Source organism: Pteronotus mesoamericanus, unplaced genomic scaffold, assembly GCF_021234165.1.
Source record: "Pteronotus mesoamericanus isolate MK-2021 breed Mesoamerican mustached bat unplaced genomic scaffold, CSHL_Meso_final contig_74, whole genome shotgun sequence".
Taxonomy (NCBI): Eukaryota; Metazoa; Chordata; class Mammalia; order Chiroptera; family Mormoopidae; genus Pteronotus; species Pteronotus mesoamericanus.
In genome coordinates this window covers 16,770,497-16,784,029 of record NW_026555247.1, presented here as the reverse complement: position 1 = coordinate 16,784,029, position 13,533 = coordinate 16,770,497, and the positions used below count along the sequence as shown (strand labels likewise).

The following is a 13,533-nucleotide window of genomic DNA, read 5'->3' as shown; positions in this document are numbered from 1 at the left end:
AGCAAGCAAAGGATACATGGGCCTGGGGGAAGGAAGGGGTGAAAGGCCACACATGCAGAAAGAATACACATCAGCAAGGTGCTGGTGTGCAAGAGGCGGGGTCCCAGGGGAGGGTCTCAATAGAATATTCATCAGCTTTCCAGGTGCGGCTGTTCAGGATTGTGGCTTCCACTGATTGGTCAGCATTAAGGTATGGGGTCATTAGTCATTGAAGCTGGTCCTGATGTCAGCCTTAGCGTTGGCCAGCCTGGCCTTGCTGCTTTTCTGGATCTGGAGCTGAAACAAATCTGAGGCCTAGTTTGACCAAAAATCTGTGTTTGTGGTAAACAGACCCAAAGCTTTGTTCCTAAGATTATTTGTTTCAAGGAGGTCAGAACCTCATTGTCCTGGGGGCTTAAAGCTTAAGGGAGCGGTGGTGCAAGGGCTTGTATGGGAGTCCTATGAGGCTGTTCTCCAGCCCCCTTGTAGCTCCTTGAAGGAGCTCTACCACATGATTAGCAATGTGAAAGGTCAGGGGTCTAAACTGAATGGCCAGCGATATTATAGGAGAGAAAAGGTCACCCTGGGGCCAAGGTCTCACCCTACAATTGTCTGACAGGCACCTATGGCCTTCTGCCCTGGTGATCTTCTTTACCTGGCCTATTGTTCCTACTTTATTCATGCCTAACTGCCTACTACAATTGTATACCAAGGGTAACCAAAAGTCTCCCCATGTTGTATATACCTTGTTTTGCTCTGTCTGGGCTGAGTGGGAGTTTGGGAGCATTGGGTGTTTCCCTATGTTCCATGTCACATGATCCCCCAATGCTGCTTTTGGGTGGGCTTAGACTGCTTTCCTTGAACAAAGGCATCTTGAGAGAAAACATAGTGACATTTGGGTGTTTTGAAGATGCTAGTAATTTGTTCTAGTCTGTGTCTTAACCAAAGGTATGTGTAATTGTCCATGTGGGGAAGGTTTTTAAATTTTTTTAAGTGGATTCTCTAATAATTGCTTAGTTAATAATAGCTGTGGGCATGGATGTTACAAGTTGTTGATGCATTTATTTGATACTTTTTGTAGGTGTTTATAGTGAGGACAGGTTTGCCATTCTGCTTATAATGTACCTTTAAAAGTACTGCTTGTATTATATATTACTTCCATAAAGACAGATTTTTCACAAAGGACTTTTTGCCCTTCCTAGACTATAAAGCATTACATAAATGTAAGTATCATAATAATTCCATAAGTTGGACACACCCTTACTTGGTTATGACACACCTTCCTAAGGGGCAAGTGGTGCTGAATGTAGAAATTGATGATTGATTTTGTGAGCCTGAGGCTGACACAAGCTTTATAACCACCGGTCAGAGTAAATGCTCACATCTCAGTGCAGTCTGTTCATATGAGGCAAGGGGAAAAATTGCTTTTCCTAAAACAATTAGTTTTTACTTATTTATAAGCTAATCTCTACTCTCATAAAGTTCAAACAGGATAGGAGGGTGTGTGGCCTCCCCCCACCCCAAAGAAGGAGACAACCACCGCTAAGAGCCTCCCACCCTCCTCACGGCAATTTTCTGTGCATTAACAAACACACATGCATGATTTGTTTCTATTTTAACTCAAATAATATCACTCTGTATGTAATGTTATGGCATCTTTTTTTTCCCACACATCTCTAGGTCTGGAATGTATTTCTATTGCAGCATACAGAGCTCCATTTCATTCTTTTTAACTGTTCCATAGCATCCCCTTGAATGGCAGGACCATGATTGACTAATCCCATATGACAATCATTTCCAAATAGGCTGTATCTAAAACTAAAAACTCTACCAGAATTTTTTATCTATTTATTTATTATTTTGAGAGTACCTTTATTAAAGCTGGGAACAGTGGAACAAGGAAAGGCTTAGGATAGAAGCAGCAACAGGAGAAAGCCCACGTGAGGCTGCTTTGGCTCACTGGAAAGTCAGAGAAAAGGGGGCCATTGGAGACAAGCAGGTTGAGGGCGTGAGCCTGGGATAAGCAGCTGCTGCCCATTGCTCCCCTGGTTGCAAGTCTCATGAGGACCCTTAGAATTAGGAGATACACACCGGGGAGGGAAGAAGGGCATGGGCGTGCTCCCAGGAGGAAGAGCACCTCCACTAGAATTTTTTAGAGTTACTAAAACTTTTTAAATAGACTTTATTTTTAGGACAACTTTAGATTCACAGCAAAATTGAGCAGAAAGTGTGATTTCCCATACAACCTCCTGCCCCCTCACACACACAGCCTCCCCCATTTTTAACATCCCTCACCAGAGTAAGATATTTGTTATAATCAATGAACTTACATTGAGCTCTGGCTGATGTGGCTTAGTTGATTGGAGTGTTGTCTGGTAACCTAAAGTTTGAGGGTTCAATTCCTGGTCTGGGAACATACCTGGGTTTCAGGTTTGGTACCTGGTGCAGGCACGTACAATCCCCAGTCTGGGTATATGATCCCCAGTATGGGTGTGTACAGAAGGCAAGCAATTAATGCTTCTCTCCTGCATCAGCGTTTCTCTGTCTCCCTTCCTCTATTCCTCTCTCTCTCTACAAAACAAGGAAAAAATGTCCCCAGGTGAAGATTAAAAAAAAAACAAACCCTACATTGAGTCATCATTATCACCCGAAGTTTATAATTTATACTAGGTTCACTCTTGGTGTTGTACATTTTATGGGTTTTAACAAATGTATGATGACAAATATGACAAGTATCCAACATTATCATATCATACACAGTAGTTTCACTGCCCTAAAAATCTGTGCTCCACCTATTCCTTTTCCCACTGCCCAACCCCTGGCAGCCATTGATCTTTTTACTGTTTTCATAGTTTTACCTTTTCTGGGATGACATATAGTGTAATTCTACAGTACATAGCCTTTTCAAATTGGCTTCTTTCACTTAGAAATATGCATTCAAGTTTCCTCCATGTTTTTTCATGGTTTAATAGCTCATTTCTCTTTAGTGCTGAATAATACTCCATCATCTGGATGTACCACAGTTTGTTTATTCATTCACCTACTGAAGGACATCTTGGTTGTTTCCAAAGTTTATCAATTGTCATTATTATTGCTCTATTTTTATTTTGCTGTAAAAAGCTTTATTGTTTCCATTTGGTCCAATGCATGGGAGGGGTGGCTAAAAGAGTGTCTAGTGGTTTCAGGGAGAGGCTCAGGCAAAAGCCAGATACCAGGGAAATGCATGTGAAGCCCTTCAAAGTCCTCTGAGGTCCACAGGCTTCCTAGTTCTGCTTGAGGGTGAGCCTTTCAAAGAGATACTCACCCATCCCAGCCTGGGGAGCGATGTTAGGTGGCCCATCTTCTTGATGAGTTTCACCTCCCCATCTAGGAAGTGGTTCTCCAGGAAGTCACAGAGATAAGGGTCTGTGTGGGCAGAACCCAGGGCCTGCAGGTCCAAAATGGGCTGGCTTAGGCTTTTCTCCAAGCCAAGGCAGCTTCTATGGCATCCTGAGTTTGACCCCACTCATCTTGGGAAGGCTTCAACCACGTCCTGGAGGAATGCGGCCACTACTCTGGTTTTGCAGCTTTATGAGACTCTTGGTGCCCTCATGCTTCTCCTCAGACAAGTCTTGGAAGAAGTAGCCCATCCCCTGCAGAGCCACATTGTCACAGTTGAAATAGAAGCCCGGAGAGAGGTCGGTGTAGGAGGCCTGCAGATGCAGGTTGACCAGGCGGTTGATGGCAGCCTCCACCTTGGAGGAATAATTCTAACGAATTAGGGAGCTCGTGATTATTCAGCAATGAAGAATTAAGGTAAAACAAACAAACGAACGAACAAACAAACAAACAAAAAACCCAAAGTGGTGTTGTCTGCTCAGATGCTGAGGATGGCTGAGTTGGTTCCAAAAGTGGTGACTAGAAAAGAGGCTGGAGGGTAGTTAGAAAGAAGGGACATCCTTATGTGTGTTCCATCCAAACCATGTTGAAGGAAGAGACAGATCCCAGGACCACCAAGGGCACTGTCCAAAGTTCAGCAGGTATGAATAAAGCATCCATGTGCAGGTTTTTGTGTGGACGTAGTCTTCAACTCTTTTGGATAAATACCAAGGAATGTGATTGCTAGATTATATGGTAAGAACATATTTGGTTTTGTGAGAAACTGCCAAACCGTCTTCCAAAGCGACTGTACCATTTTGCACTCCTACCAACAATGAATGAATGTCTCTGTTGCTCTACATGCTCACCAACGCTTGGTGTTGTCAGTGTTTGGGATTTTGGCCCCTCTAATAAGTTGCAAGGTATCTTGTTTTAATTAGCAATTTCTAATGGCATACAATGTTAAGCATTTTTCATATGCTTATATGCCATCTCTATATCTTCTTTAGTGAGGTATCTGTTTACATCTTTTGCTTATTTTTTAAATTAGATTGTTTTATTTCTTTGTTTTAAGAGTTCTCTTTAACAGTCTTAGATATATCTTTGATAAATATTTTCTTCTAGCCTATGGCTTGTCTTCTCATTCTCTTGCCTAGAATTTTTAATTACCAAAAAAGTTATGTTTATCATAGCAAATGTTACAAAGCAGAAATGTATGAAGAAAAACACAATAATTCTCTCTTTGCCTCTAATTGTAGCCTTTGAGGTAACAAATCTGAACAGTATGATTTGTAACCTTTTACATCTTTCTCTCTGCTCAAATGTGTGTGTGTTTTTATTATATTTTTGATTAAGAATAAGCTTTTGCTCTATACATGTCTCCATAATTTTCCTTTATCTCTTCTCTCTAAATAATATATCACTGGTATACTTCTAGGCAAATATAAATAAATGAAACTCTTTTTTATGGATGTGTAATATTCCTTGGTACAGATAGCATACTTTTGCCAATCATTCCTCTATTGTGGATATTTAGCATGTTTTCAGTTTTATTTTCCTTTGACATTATAAACAAAACTCATGCTTTTATTCATAAAGAAGAAATTCTCCAAAGTTGACACTCATGGGTCAAAAGCGATGTGTATTCCTAATTTTATTGGATATTACCAGAGTATTTTTCAAAAATTGTAAAGATTCATGCCCTCACCAGAAGTGTATGAGAAGTGCATTTCCCTATATCCTCATCAGTGCTGGATGTTAGCAGTCTGTAAAACTGCTGGTATTGTTTTTACTTGCACTGTTTTTACAGCTGGTGGCACTAGGTATTTCTTCATAGGCATGTGGTTGCGCATAGCCTTTGCCCATGTGTCTAGTAAGATTAAGTGTGGTGGCCTTTAAAAGGCTGGAATAGGACACAGCACAATGGAGCAGATAGTGCAGGCACCAGGTTTATGATGAATAGGGTGTGCGATCCCACCCTGCCATCATCGCAATAGGATAGTGATGGCCACCATTAGCACATCCTCTACCCATCTGGGTGTCCATAGGTCACATCCAGGGCCTCTGGGTGGTACAACTCGAGGGTATGTGCACATAGAGAAGAGAAAATGCAGGGAGGAGTGAGACTCCCACAGGCTCCCACAATTGTGCCCCCTAGAGTTGTGCATTGCCCTTGTCCACTTTGGTGATAGTGCTTAACAGAGCTGTAATATAACCTCTATGTGTGTGTCTGTTTGCCATCTCTTCAGACCCTGAGCTTATTAAACTTTGATTCTCAATGCCTCATATAATGCCTGGCTTTAGTGTTGGCTAATTGAATGGAAAAAAGTGTCTAGAAGAGCTGGCGGGCCCCAGAGGGTGGTGGAGGTGGTAGTTTGTGTGTGTGTATGTGTCAGGCATTAGGGCTGGCCTTTGTGTGGGGCTGCTGACAGAAAGCTCAGCCTGGGCGTGGGGAGCGGTGCCCAGCAGGCTGGAGCTTCCTTTCTTCTACTTTCCCCCACCCACTTCATTCTAAGGCCTCTTTCGCTGTCCCCTCTCTGACTTTGTATAGGAACTACTGTCCTTTCCTGAGCCTCCCACCCACAGCTTTAGGGGCCTTTCCACACAAAGGCACAGGGATTGTGTGACATGGAGACAATTATTCCCCAGAATATACCTCCCAGGGAATGTGGGATCTGAAGAGCAATCATTGACATGTGTGTGGTTCAAAAGGAACTGTCTGAACCCCAAAAACGTGGTTCAGAAAAATCGTGACTGGCTATTAATGATTAAAGAAGTTAATTGTGTGCTTGGCGAGGGTAGCGGGCTGCAAGGTGAATGGGATGGGGAAAAGAAATTGAATGAACAACAGAAGCTACACAGAATAATATTTTAGGCCCTGGATGGGTAGCTCAGTTGGTTAGAGCATCATCCCAATATACCAAGGTTGTGGGTTTGGTCCACGGTCAGGGCACATGCAAGAAAGCATAAATAAGTAGAACAACAAATTGATGTCTATCTCCCTGTCTGTCTGTCTGTCTCTCTTCTCTCTCTCAAAATCAATAATTAACAAGTTATAAAAAGAATGACATTTTATTCATTTATTAATTTTCTTCCATTTATTCATGAACAGATTTTAGACAGATTCAGGATTCACAATTTTTATGAGGTCAAGAAATTCTCTGAGAATCTGATGAAAGTAATAGACTTCTCTCACAAAAGCATGCTTTATATGCCCAAACATATATGTCTTGCATACAATTTGGGGGCCTCAGCAATTGCCTGATACATCTAGGTTCTTTGGTTCTTTGTCTGTAGAGGCCAAGGAGGAAAGATATCCTAGAGGTATCTGACGCCTTGGAAGACTATTACCACATTATAATTACTTTTTTCCCCAAAAGCTAATTGAAGTACCCACAAAGCATTGAAATTTCCTTAGTTGGGTTGAGTTACAATGGATAGAAGTGTCTATTGCCAGAAGCACATGAATGCCAGGTGAAGATTAGAAAAACCTTACAAGAAAGCTAAAAGGCATGGTTTTCACTTTGAACTTGAAAAACATCCAGTCTGCACAGAAGCAAGTGGCCAAAGCTAAAAATGACAAAAACGAACAACAGAGTTCAGAACTGGAGTCTTAGGTAGCTGGAGCTGTGAGAGAGTTAAGAACATGTATTATGCAATTACTCTATGGCATTTTTGTATATTTATTCCATAATTTTGTCATATTTTCTTATCCTAAACCTAAATCCCCTATTTATCATCATTCAATAGGAAAAGGCTGTGTACAGCATGCACAGCAGAGACCATGAACCCCTTGTGTGCCCACAGGTGACGAAGAGGTTGGTGCAGCCTCAAGGCCAGGAAAAGAGGCCGGGGAAGTGGAGGGAGGGTCTTTCTCTTCTTGGAGGGGCCAGGATTTCCACTCTGAGGTTTCAAAAAATCCTCACCCTCTCAGGCATTACCCGTGAGTGCAGATCTTCTCACTGAGTCCATTTTTTCTAGGATTTGCCTGACTTTCTTTTCTCAACTATCAGTAATGCCTTGACTATCCATGGCCTTTGAATATAAATTTTCTGGATTAATAAATGTCAGTCTTTGATTTCCACATGTCCTGTGCCTTTGAACAGAAATCATTCCAAATACTTTACTATGTATTTGACCATACTCAACTGAGTTATTTTGTGTGGGAGCATGAGGGTCGTGGTTGGTCAGTACTTGGGGAGGGGCACAGGTAGGCTCAGAACAGTTCCAATCACTGGCCTGCTTTCCAGTTTGCCTCCTTCTCATAGAATGCAAAGAAGAGTGTGGGTATGCGGACCTGCAGGTGGTTTAATGTGGCTGCTTTCTTCAAAATGAATAAGTCACATGCAGAAGCAGTCTTTTCATACAATGCACAACATTTTCTTAAGTGCCATAAAAACTCTACCTTTTCGTTCTTTTCTGCCATTATCCATGTCCTTTCATTTTTCCAGTAGTATTCAAACATTATCTATTGTTTGTGCATCTCTAACACAATGTACTTCTTCAGCCTGCCCTTGTTCCTGGTTGATACTAAGTTGCTAAAATACATAGGCACTGAATCCCTCATCATCTCCAGTTTTTATCCAAAGCTCACCTGTGAGCTGAGTGCACTTTTGACGACATAATGCGAGACAGCAGTTCCTCCACAGCTTCCTGATATTTTATTTTTTCGCTGAATTGCAAGCACAGGAGATATTTGAAAATTAGAGCTTTGGTATTCTGAGGATGATAGTCTTATAGAGTGCTATGTCAGTCACTAAGCTGTTGTCTCAGCTGCAAACCCATCCCGTTCTCTGCGATGTTGGGGCTGGGACGCTGCAAACCTCACTTTTGCTTTTCAAGCTGATACCCAGTAGGCTCTACCAACAGGGAGCACTAGATGAAAACCTACAAAGCGGCAGGAGGAAGGGACTTTTTCCAGACACCCCCGCCCCCCCCCCCCCCCGCGCTTGCAATTCCTGTGAGCATCTCTCCAACACTGATTCCTCACACTGGCGGTGACAGTTCCTCTCACGGAGGTAGCCGGATCCTGTTTGTAGTTTTTGTAGCATTTGCTCCCCCAGTACCTGTTCCTAGAGCTCTGGGCTCCAGGCACACGGGGCCTCCTCCATCCAAGCTCAGAGCCCCCAGCCCCAATGGGCCAGCACCCCTCCTCAGGGCTCGGGGTCTCAGGTCTGGATCCTGTCTTTCTGTGAGCAGCTCAGAAACACCAGCATCAGTGGAAACTCTCACCTTCTTGTGTCTGAGGAAACTAGCCTTCCCTTGCTGGAGAATTTTCTCATTAAATGTACCATGAAATGAAATTCTTTAATAGCATATTATTTTCTGAATAATGTCCTGTACCATAAGTTGAATCATTGAGGTAAGAGTGATGGATACAAAATAAAAATAATCTTAAACTTTCTATGCTCAAGGGGAGCCCCCATATCTTGTCTGGCAGTAGACTCATTTGCTGTCCTCAGGTAAACCCCTGGTTCTGTAGTGACCATTGGATACAGTTGCTTAATCCAGTGCCGTCTGGAAAAGTCTCTTTCTCAGTGCATTGTTGCACACGTTGCAAACAGCTGGTGAAAAAGGTGACAGCTTTGAGACCTTGGAGAAGATTAGACTTCTTCCCAGGCTCCAAAGGTTCTACTTTATTTATTTTTATTCATTAATTCATTATTCATTCATTTATTTATTGGGTGTCTGCAGTATTAAAATATGCAAATCTCGGTGGGGTGGAGAGAGAGAGAAAGAGAGTGAGAGAGAGAGAGAGAGAGAGAATATCATGCCCTTTTCTTGCCTGCTTCTAATCAGGGGCCTGTGCTCCACTTAGGAGGAAATTGGCAAGTAGCCCTACAAAGACCCATTTCATCAGTCTTTTGTATACAACTGCCCAAGAGAAAGAGTACTTTGAAATGTATTTACTGACGCATTTCAGTAGCAACTCCATGGTCTGGTGATTCCTGTCATGACATTTTTGGAAATAGACAAGTCAACCTTCAGAAAATAGTAGTTCAGTCAGACATTTGTTCATTGAAATCTTTTGCCTTTGGCCAAGCACAGAGCCCATCTTTCCCTGAAAACCTCTTCCTCTTCTGCAGCCTCTCTTTCCAGATAGACCAGGGCCGTGGTCGATGGCTTTAGCAAAAAGAGCCTGAATCTGCTAAGAATTCGATGAGCTTTCTTTTCTGATCTCTGACCTCCCTTTGCTGAGGCATTCTCTTGGTTCACTTTGCTTTCTCTCAAGCCTGAGACAGGGCTTTGCTGCAGGCAGCGTATTTGGGAGACGATTCCAGGATCGAGGAGAGTGAGAGAAGGAGGAGAATAGGCAAGTGTGTGTGTGGAGGTGAACTCTGGGTAGCTGACTCCACTCTGTCGGAACCTGTGGGAAGGATGCGGGCTGCCTCTCAGAGCTGTCTGCTCAAGGCCAGGGCCTGAAGCATTCCTCTCCTGGCTCCTGTTGCCTGTTGATCAAAGGCTACCTAGAGCTCTTCACTGTCTTGTGCTTCTGGGCCGCAGGGAGAGTGGGATAGTTTGGGAATGAAGAAAGGTGCAGCACAAGCTGGAGGGGCTGTCACAGCTCACATGGGACCGTCCCCTGCAGGTGCGTGGGAAGGACATGGTCACCAGAGGGGAGCAGTGGGTTCTGCATCCACTTCAGATCAGACCCCTAGCTCCATCACTGATTAGATGTGAGATCTTCAAAAAACCAAACATTTCCTCATCAGATACTATTATCCTTGTGGGGATAATAATAGCACTGGACCTCGCAGAGTGCTGTACGCAATAAAGACAAGCTCTGGTTACCCAACAACAGGCTCCTAGTCCAAATTGTGTCCAGAGCTCCCTTTTCTCTTTCAAGGTGAACCCAACTTCTCTGCATCTGCACATTTCTCTAGGGGAAAGTGGAGCCATGTGTCAGCACACACCGATGAAATACACTTTCTCTCTCCTGCTGCATACATCAGAGTCCTGCAATGTAGCTGCTCCTCTGAGAGTTCCCACATGATCTCCTTTCTCTTCTTTCGTCTTTCTGCTTCTCCCTCTTCCTGCCCTGTTCATCCTCAGGGTGCAGAGGGGCTGCAGAGCTCAAGCCCTCAGTGCGCCCTCCTGTCTCCTGCTGCTGCTGGCTACAGCCCTGAGGTGCTGGTGTCACATTGCACTTTCTTCAAGAAAGTCACCGCAGTCCACTGTACTTTCTTGCAAGTGCTGACATAAACATTTCTCTGACAGAATCTGGTAACATTCTAACACTGCCAATACTTAGATTAATGTTGACACTTTTGTTGACCCTCTAAATACAGATAAGCTGAAGTGGTTCAGCTATGTCAGCATTCAGGGGCCTAAACTTTCCAAATTGACTACAACTACTCTAGAGCTTGCTTACTGCTAGGAAAAAGTGTCATATCACCTGCCAAACAGGGATGTTTTTCTTTTTCAGATAAGACTTATGTAAAAATTAAGCTACTCTTTTTTATTTTATTATTTTTCTTACCTTGGCTGCTTGGATGCTCTGTATGTTCCAGCATAGAAATTATATTTCACAGTTGTTTTCTGTTATATTCATCTCTCCCCCTGGATATTTAATTCTTATTTTAATTATCCTAATAAATATGTCCTTTTAGAGTAAGCTGACCCAAGTCATCTTAGAAATAGAGTGCAAGTAGAAAATGATGCATGGGTTGTTAAAGGAGGCATTGCCCCCTTGAACATATACGATCACTGTTGGTTGTTCGGTCTTCCTGAGTGTAATACCTTTCAAAGCCAGGATTTCTAAAGTCTATTCTACAAGATGGTGGTTGTTTCCATTCTATTAATTGTTTAATGATTCTGAAGACATGTGGTATTTTAGGTAGGATGTTTTTGGTTGCAGGTTACTGAAAATCCCATCTCATGAACAGGCTTGAACATTAGACCCAAGTGTTTCATGGACTCCAGGCATGATTTGACCAAGGTCCTGCCCCTGGCTCTGTTTCTTGTAGCTTCTCCTAACTTGGCTCTCCTGTGTGCGGTGTGCTTTCCTGAGGCTGCTTCCATCAGCAGAGGCAGGGACTGCCAGCTGCCCCTGATGAAGACGCTCTGCTTTTCTCTGTTTGGGCCACACTCTGCTGGAGCCTGCCCTGAACTGGACGCCGCAGCAAGGGGAATGGGGGGTGCTCAGCTGGCCTGCAGCGTGACCCTGCACAAAGTCCTCAGGCGCTGCACAGGAGAGTGGGGAGAGAGGCTTATTGCTCACTCCATTTGACTAATGAAAAGGGAACAACGGAAGGACTTTGACCTACCATGAGGGGAGCTACTATAAAACTGTACGTACATGCATTTATTTGGGATGGACAATGCCAGATTGTGCCTTGATGGGCCTTGTAAGTTCTATCAAAATACTCTCTTTCTTTTCTTGGCCTCCAGAAAGAATTTGCCTTGGGCAAGTTCTAGAATGGGCAGGTGGGAAGCTTCCTGCAACTCTATTCCTTATATGTAACATTTCTCTACCCCCAGTTTGTAGTTTTATGGGACTCCTCAACCAATTGACAGCTGATTTGAGATTTGAGTTTTGTGCATCAGAGAAGGAAAGTGTGGTTCCATGTACCCAGGGAGTAGACTGGTGCTCACCTCAGTATAGCCACTAACTGCTTTACTACAGAAAGATCCTTAAAGGTATGAATACACTTCTGCAGAGAGTGCTCAGTGGGGGTTCTGCACATATTTTCCTCTTAATTAGCCAAGGAATAGTCCAGTTCTTTTAAGAAAATACACTTTTATTCAGTTTTTATATTTCCAGATACCTGGCTGTCATTTATGTGTGAAGTAAGCATTTAATAGAGGGCTATCAGAAAGTATGGAATAAAAGAAACCCAGTGAGTACATGCACACATCCACCCAGACACACTGATGATTGATTCCTTACCTCCAGCATATTTTTCCCTGCGGGACTAAAGGTAGGACAATGCTTTTTCCTGGAGGAGCACTGTGGCCTTCGAGTCCCCTTGCACAGCTGTGGCTTGGCCATATGCCATAGCATAGGCAGCGTTGTGTTCCCAAGTGAATGACCCAGGGTGGCAGAATGGGTATACTGCCTGGGTAAGGATGGAACATGCCCCAGGAGACCACCTTTGCCATTTCTGAACCTGGACTCAGTTGTCTTGGGAGATTGTCAGCTGCTGGCTGAGGCGAGGTCCCCTTAGTCTCACCAGGGTTTGGAGAAAAGTATAAACTTTGGTGACTTTGTCTTCAGTGAGGAAAACCAGGCCAAGGTGGCCTGAGGCTCTGTGTAGCAGCAAAGACGCTGTGCACTCTAGGTGGTGGTGCTGTGACCATTTCAGTAATCACTGTCCACTGCTTAACATCTGTCCCCACCTGTCCTCACTTCTACCTGAAAAAGCAAGAATGAGGAGATCAAAAGACCATTTGTTGACTCCTGTGTGTTTTTGGTGATGGCACAAGACAACCTAGTGAACCAGGACTGTTTCTTATCCTGAGAAATACCCATGCCAAGAAATGCAAGTCCCACCCAGATGGAGCCGATCAGTGAGATGCGTGCGGTGCTTACTGAGATGAGCCATAGGGCTGCCAAGGGGGACAAGGGGAGGGTGGGGAAGGGCAGGAGGTGCTGGCGAACCAGACCAATTAGGGGCTCTCCCTTAAAGAGAGTGGCCAACTATTTAGACTACAAGCTTTGAAGGGTTGTGGACTGATTGATTCAAAGGCTCTGGATTGATCTGGCTGGGACATGACCAGACTCCAGGTTGAAGCTGCGGTTCTTGGGAACCAGGGTGTTGATCAGGGCCCTGAGGCAGAAGCCGCATCATGTGAATGTTGTGAACACTGGAATTTCTATAAAGACCCTCAAGAAGGCAGGTCTGCCTGGAAGAGCAATTTCAAACTTAGCACAGCCTGGTCTTTGGCAAAAGCCTGGAAGATTACTGAAGGTCTGTGGAATCCATCCACACATCTACCTGCCAGGGATTCAGCTGGCTGGGCCCAGCATCAAGCAGAATTGCTTTCACCTAATTGCAGTCTCAAGGTCAGACCATCACCCTGATGTTGATGAGGACATTCATTATGTGACACCGTCTTTGCTTTACCAGCACCCTCAGGAGAAATGTGACCTACTTGAGTAACAGGAAACTGGCACTTCTTAGTGTGAGACTTATTTTTATCTTAAGGACACTGTGGACCTGGTTAAGTGTCTTCGCTCAGTGTTGGAAGTTTCTT

General features: G+C 43.8%; 1 pseudogene; it reads right to left on the bottom strand.

Moving 5' to 3' along the window:
- Positions 1-3,242: 3,242 nt before the first annotated feature.
- On the bottom strand, positions 3,243-12,328 carry LOC129078829 (ferritin light chain-like; annotated as a pseudogene).
- Between the last annotated feature and the right edge of the window lie 1,205 nt (positions 12,329-13,533).